The sequence below is a fragment of the Macaca thibetana genome, chromosome 6 (assembly GCF_024542745.1).
Source record: "Macaca thibetana thibetana isolate TM-01 chromosome 6, ASM2454274v1, whole genome shotgun sequence".
NCBI classification, from domain to species: Eukaryota; Metazoa; Chordata; class Mammalia; order Primates; family Cercopithecidae; genus Macaca; species Macaca thibetana.
This window is the reverse complement of record NC_065583.1, coordinates 36464985-36472997: the sequence shown is the minus strand read 5'-3', so window position 1 is coordinate 36472997 and position 8013 is coordinate 36464985.

The following is an 8013-nucleotide window of genomic DNA, read 5'->3' as shown; positions in this document are numbered from 1 at the left end:
AAAAAGCTGACTGGTTCTTTGAAAAAATAAACAAAATTGATAAACTATTAAGAAGATTAACCAAGAAAAGAAGATGCAAATAAAATCAATTAGAAATGGAATGGGAGATATTACAACCAAAACCACAGAAATACAAAAGATCAGTTAAGGCTACTATGAACACCTTTACACACACAAACTAGAAAATCTAGAGGAGATGGATAAATTCTTTGAAATATACAACTCTCCTAGACTAAATCAGAAAGAAATAGAAACTCTAAGCAGACCAATAATAAGTACCAAGATTGAAACAGTAATTTAAAAATTGCCAACAAAAAAAAAAGAGTCCAGGATAAGATGGATTCACAGTTGATTTCTATCAGGCATTCAAAGAAGAGTTAGTACTAATCTTACTGATACTATTCCGAAAAATAAAAAGGGAAAATATTAGCTAACTGAATCCAATAGTATATCAAAAAGATAATACATCATGATCAAGTGGGTTTCATACCAGAGATGAAGAGATGGTTTAACTTACACAAGTCAATAAATATGAAACACATCACATAAACAATTAAAGAAAAAAATGTAGATTATCTTGATAAATGCAGAAAAGGCACTGGAGAGAATTCAGCATCTGTTTATGATTAAAACCCTCAGCAAAATCCGCATAGAAGAGACATACCTCAAGGTAATAAAAGCTATCTAGGACAAACCCAATGCCAATATTATACTGAATGGGAAAAAGTTGAAAGCATTCCCCCTGAGAACTGGAACAAGACAAGGATTCCCACTTTCACCACTTCTAATGAACATAATACTGGAAGCCCTAGTCAGAGCAGTCAGACAAGAGAAACTAAAAAAAAGGGCATCCAAATTGGTAAACAGGAAGTCAAACTATCACTGTTTGCTTATGATATGATCATATACCTAGAAAGCCTTAAAGAATCACACAAAAAGTTCATAGATCTGATAAATTTAGTAAAGTTTCTAGATACAAAATGAATGTACAGAAATCAGTAGCACTGATATACACCAACAGTGACCAAGCTGAGAATCAAATCAAGAACTCAACCCCTTTTACAACAGCAGAAACAAAAAATAAAATAAAATAAAATACTTAGGAATATACTTAACCAAGGAGGTAAAATATCTCTACAAGGAAAACAACAAAACACTGATGAAAGAAATCACAGATGATACAAACGAATGAAAACACCTTCCATGCTTGTGGGGTTGGATAGAATTAATATTGTAAAAAGAAATGTGGAAGCATCACATTGCCTGACTTTATATTACAAGGCTATCATTACTAAAACAGCATGGTACGGGTATAAAAACAGGCACATAGACTAATGCAACAGAATAGAAACCCAGAAATAAAGCCAAATATTTGAAAACCCAGAATAGAGAACCCAGAAATAAAGCCAAATACAGCCAACAGATCCTCAACAAAACAAACAAAAATATAAAATGGGGAAAGGACACCCTATTCAACAAATGGTGCTGGAGTAATTGGCAAGCCACAGGTAGAAGAATGAAGCTGGATCATCATCTCTTACCTTGAACAAAAATCAACTCAAGATGGATCAAATACTTAAATCTAAGACCTGAAACCACAAAAATTCTATAACATAGGAAAAACTCTTCTAGACATTGGCTTAGGTAAAGAGTTTATGATCGAGAATCCAAAAGCAAATGCAACAAAAACAAAGATAAACAGATGGGACCTAATTAAACTAAACAGCTTCTGCATAGCAAAAGATAGAATCATCAGAGTAAAATGGACAACCCATAGAGTGGGAGAAAATATTTGAAACTATGCATCCTACAAAGAACTAATATCCAGCATCTATAAGAAACTCAAACAAATCAGCAAGAAAAAAAAATCCCATCAAAAAGTGGGCAAAGGACATGAATAGGCAATTCTCGAAAGAAGATATACAAATGGCCAACAAACATATGAAAAAATCCTCAAAATCACTATCAGATAAATGTAAATCAAAATCACAATGAGATATCACCTTACTCCTGCAAGAGTGACCATAATTTAAAAATTAAAAAACAAACAAAAAAACAGATGTTGATGTGGATGTGGTGAAAATGGAACATTTTTACCATGTTGGTGGGAATGTAAATTAGTACAACCACTATGAAAAAGAGTATGCAGATTCCTTAAAGAACTAAAAGTAGAACTACCATTGTATCCAACAATCCCACTACTGGGTATCTACCCAGAGGAAAATAAATCATTATATGAAAAAGACTCTTGCACACAAGTTTATAGCAGCACAATTCACAATTGCAAAAACATGGCACCAGCCTAAATACCCATCAACCAACGAGTGAATAAAAAAAATGCGGTACATATATACTAAGGAATACCACTCAGCCATACCAAGAAACAAAATAATGGCACTTGCGGCAACCTGAATGGAGTTGAAGACCATTATTCTAAGTGAAGTAGTTCAGGAATGGAAAACCAAATATTGTATCACACATAAGAGGGAGCTAAGCTATAAGGTTGCAAAGGCATAAGAATGATAGAATGGACTTTGGGGAGTTGGGGGAAGAATGGGAGGGAGGTGAGAAATAAAAGACTACACACTGGGTACAGTGTACACTGTAAAATATGTGTAATTTTTTCCAAAGAAACATAATGTATCAATATTTGCTCATTAATTTTAGCAAATGTACCACAGTAATGTAAGATGTTAATAACAGGTTAAATTATGAAGTGGGGGATGAGGGGATAGAATGATATTGGAACTTTGTGTACTAGATGCTTAATTTTTATTTATTTATTTTCATTTTCATTTGTATTTTTTGAGACAGAGTCTCACTTTGTTGCCTAGACTGGAGTGTGGTGTGGTGATCTTGGCTCATTGTAACCTCTGCCTCCCAGGTTCAAGCAATTCTCCTGCCTCAACCTCCCAAGTCGCTGGGACTGCAGGCATGCACCACCACACCCGGCTAATTTTTGTATTTTTAGTAGAGACGGGGTTTTGCCATGATGGCCAGGCTGGTCTCGAGCTCCTAACCTCAGGCTATCCACCCGCCTCGGCCTCCCAAAGTGCTGGGATTACAGGCATGAGCCACTGCACCCAGCCTATATATGCCCAATTTTTATTTCAATCTAAAACTCGCTAAAGGAATATATTAATTTAAAAAATAAAAAATAAATATTTCATAAAAGCTAAAAAATCCAATGGTGAAAATAAATTGTAATATGAAAAGCTGGCCAATTAATGTGAACAGGAAAGAAGGAAAAAAAGATTTTAAAAGAGCAAGATAATGAGTTTAAACCTAACAATATAATAATTGCATTATAAGTAAATAATTTGAACTCTCCAATTCCTTGCCACCATGACTGACTGCTTCTCTGTAATTTTATATACTTTCTTATATGATTCCATCTACTCTTCTGGGTTAAATCCACTTGCATGATTGTAACACCCAGATCCTGAGTACTATCTCTAAAAGGAAGATTTAATTAGGTCATAGTCCTACTTAAAAACTATATGTTGTATTAATAAAGAGAGAAAAGTACATTTTATTACAGTCTCATGGAACCTCTAATAGCATATCATTGTTTATATTCACACTGCCAGAGCTTGATATACAATGAAAATTTCTCAGAAATCAGAGAATAGGTTTTTTATGGATTTTTCCTAGGACATTGTATTAGGTGCTCAATAAATACTTGTTGGTTATTTTATCTACCAGTAAATGTATAAGAATCTCATTGCTGTAACTGGCCAGGTGGAAAAATTACAGACACACAAGCTTTTTTATTTTGGCCCTCAAATTCTTGTAAAACTAGAAAGGAAAACAAAACAAAAATCTCTGACCTATAATTATATCTCCTGGTAAAAGTGAAAATAAGTATATTATGCATGGTTGACTATCACTTTCATAAAATAAAAATTTATTTTATAAAAGAATTCACTCCTATAAATCTCTACTTACAATCAGAAAACAAAATCCTTTTGATTATATGTCTATGTCATCAATTCAGGGATATGCATGTTCCTTACATTTCACTTAGTTTAATGCACTAGAATTAATTACAATTTAAGTTTAACTCATTCTCCACAAAATCAAAGATCTGAAAGAGAATAATTTCATTTATTCGCTTCATATTATCAGAAATATTTACTACTTGAACAGTGAGCAAAATGGTTTACTATAAGGTTGAGGCTATTATTCATTTAGAATTGAGGTGAAGATACAATACTTTGTAGGGAAAAAAAGCAATTTAGTATGACTGTTCCATCTCATTTAGATTTCAATAATGTATTTTTATTAAATAATGTGGGGAAACAAAACCACTGTGAATGAAAAGGCATCAATAACCTCGTCCACTATTTTGGTTAAGGGAATTCAGAAATGTAATTTTTCCTCAAGGTTGCTGTTAACATCTGCCATTTATAATCTTTTAGCATGGTGCTCCATGACGTTTAATGATTTGCCTTCAAAAAAAAAAAACTCTTTTCTAATCAGAAAAGCAATACATATTTTTGTTATACAATTTGGAAAATGCAAAAACTATTAAGAAGAAAATGAAAATCACCCATTATCCTATCACCCTGAGGAGTTTTTGCAGCATATCATGCATATGTATGTGTGCTTTGCCACACAAGGATCATGCCGCATAGCAGCCAAGAATTCAAATGCCAGGAAGGTGACATCCACGAGTGCCACAGGTCGGGGGTAATGGTCGGGAGTGCTGGGGAGTGTGGCCAGCCGGAGAGCACCTGCCAGGTCTAGGGTTCCAGCCTTCCCAACTCCAGCTGATTGCTGCTCCCAGGTGGTGTGCCATGAATGCTACCCAATATCTAGAATTTTAGGAAGGACCTGAACATACAGTTGTTTAAAAGTAAAATATCCTAATTTTTAAATATTGGAAATGAATTTAAATAATTAACACCATGTGAGGCAAACTAAACAAATCTACAGACTAGATTCCACCAGAGAGCTCATCTACCACTTCTACATTTACTCCTTCCTTTACTACCTTTTTCACTTAATTTTACCAACTGAGCATTTCCTGCATGTCATTAAATAGTCTTTGTAGTTGTAAACGGTAACTTTTATGGACATTCAGGATTATATAACAGGCATACGCCATTATTTATACTGCCACATCCCTAATATTTGGAGATTATATTGTTTCCTGTTATTCTTACTGATGCTGTGATGAACATTGTAATACACGAACCTTTGTGTAAAACTCTGTATCTGTATTACTAACTTCTAAAAGGCACATTACTAGTTCAAAATACAGTGACATTTTAGAGGTAAATATATCTAAATTGCTTTCAAAATCATTACACAAATTTCTACACCCACAGCAATGTTTTTAAGAACACCATACCTCTGGCAGTCTTAATATTATTTTGTATTATATTTTAATTGTAGAAATGTAACAGATGAAAATGATGTCTTAACAGCACTTTTAATTTACTTAATAATGTTTGGGATTAGACTTTGAGCGAGGAACACTGAGAACATTTTTCTCTTTCCTGGAATTACTATATTTCATAAGCCAGTAATAACTTATGAGGAAAACAATTACCTAGACAAAGCAGTTGTTCATTAATAATTACCTTACAATGAACTAAGTGTAAGTCACCTTGCCAGAATATAGTTTAATGCTTACACACATTCCATTTCTTTCATTTATTCAGCTTTGGGGACTGATCAAACCAAGAAACAGCTAAGGAAAACTACTATGCTTTTGAAGAGTAAATGACAATGCACATGTCAAAGTAAACATCTCTTGCTTTGCAGGTCCAATACATTCCAGCAAAATTGGCTATAAAGTGAGACATGTTTCCCTACAGACTTTTGACATAAAATCAGCAATATGTTGTTTTAGCAAGAAAAAAAAATGACTAACTTGAGTAATAAAAATAGCTTCAGTATAAATAAAGATTACCAGGTTGTGGCATGTTATATGGATTCATTTGTCCATTCAACAGATATTTGAGAGCCTACCATGTGCCAGGTCTCATGTCAGGGACTGAGGATTCAACAGACACTAAGGCTATATGTCATACCTTATAGCACTTCTCAAGCTGCGAATTCACGGCTCACTGGAGGGACTTGTGTCTCATGCAATGTGCCAACTTTTGTGTCATTTTGTCCCCAGTTTCCAGAACGAGTTGCCCTCCTCCTATGCTCCAATTGTGATGTATAACACAATTAACATGCAATGGTGCAGTTATCAGGCTATGTCTGCATGCAGTACATGTCATGTACTCTTAGATGAAGAAGGTGATTTCATTAGGCGCTCTATCATTTTGCAAATTTGATTGGGCTAAATAAATTTTCTTGTAATAAAGAATACTTTATCTTATCTAAGGACTTAATCCTAATGTTCCCATGTTCGCACCAGACATTATAGATGCTGAGAAGTGAAAATGGTCAAGCTTTTATAGGCCCTGCTTTATGGGGCTTGTATTATATTAGGGGATTCAGACCCCCCCAAAAAAAGTGAATAAACAAATTAATTAATTACATGTTATCATTTTAGTGCTCTAAAAAGTAAGCCTACTTTAGGTAGGATAGCCAGAAAAAGCATTCCTGAGAATATTAAATTTTATTCAGGTGCCTCACATGTGAAGGCTGGGGGTAATGGTGTTCCAGATGGATTATGAAATCCAAAGCTGCAGAGGTGGGAGAAAAAAGAAAAAAAAACTGCTATATTTTTCAAACTACAGGCCAGCATAGTTAGAGTACAGTGGGAAAGGAGGAGAGAGACAGCAAATGCATCAGGAGAGGTACACAGAGACCAGACTCTTCAGGAACTTATAGCTCATGGTAGGGAATTTAGACTTATTATAGGTGAAATGAAAAGCCACAATAACAGAAAAAAACTGTAAAAGGCACACACAAAAATTGGATGGTGTTTGGGTGTAAGGAGTAGCACTAATGATTTCCCAGGAGTCAAGTTGTAGCAGAGATATAGGACTAACTAAATTTCACCAGTTCTGGTATAAGAATGGGTATTTTTTAAAGATAAAAGACAAACTATACCCAAGATTGAAAGAAAAGTTAGGCACGTTATGAACCAACAAAAGAACCCTAAGAGCACGTCAGTAGGTAGCATGTGACTGCACGAGAAAGACTTGCAAAACTTGTTTCCAGGGGAATGGGGGGCAGAGAAGTTTACCTAGAAGGTGACACAAAATATGAGCACTAGAATTGTCAAAGTCTCCACTGCAGGCAATACCTGTACAGGCGATTCTGCTGTGAACATATCCCCTGAGTATTGAGTATACTGAGATGCCTATATACATATCAATACATACATATATATAATATCTGTTATATATATACATATATCTATATCTGTGGATTTACCATATTGTATAGCAACCGCACTGCAGAAATGTGAGTCAAGTTTGTGTTTCTAAAACCAAAACATACCCCTTATGCTATAACTACAGATAATGGAGAAATATGTGTATTCACTCACCAACAAATATATATCAGGCTCACTGCACAACATTGAACACAAAAAGACTTGGTCCCTTTTTTCATGGGCCTTGTATTCTAATGAGAAAGATAGACAACCAAAAAAGTACACAAATAAATATAAAATTACCATTGTGATAAACGCTTCACAGGAAAGTTACAAGGAGATACTGAGCATATATAATAGTGAGAGCTATACTAGACTGCAGGCAAGTAATGATTGACTTCCCTGTGTAAGTGACTTCTCAGCTAAGAACTGAACAATGTGTAAAAGTAAAACAGGGAAGAGCAAGATTGCTGGAAAAGATAAGGGGACATGTGTTTCTTATAGTATGAGGAATGATTCTCAGAGAGAAGACCAGAATAAAAAGAAGAGAAAGGGGAAAGAACTGTAAAGGATGAGTTTGGAAGGATATATAGGGCCTATGTTTTTATACATATATGGTAATATCAGTAACTTTTACTGAAATCTTTTTCTGTACTAGGTACCATTCTAAACATTTTATTTGTATTACTTACTTGAGAAAACCCCATATAAAGGAGGCACTATTA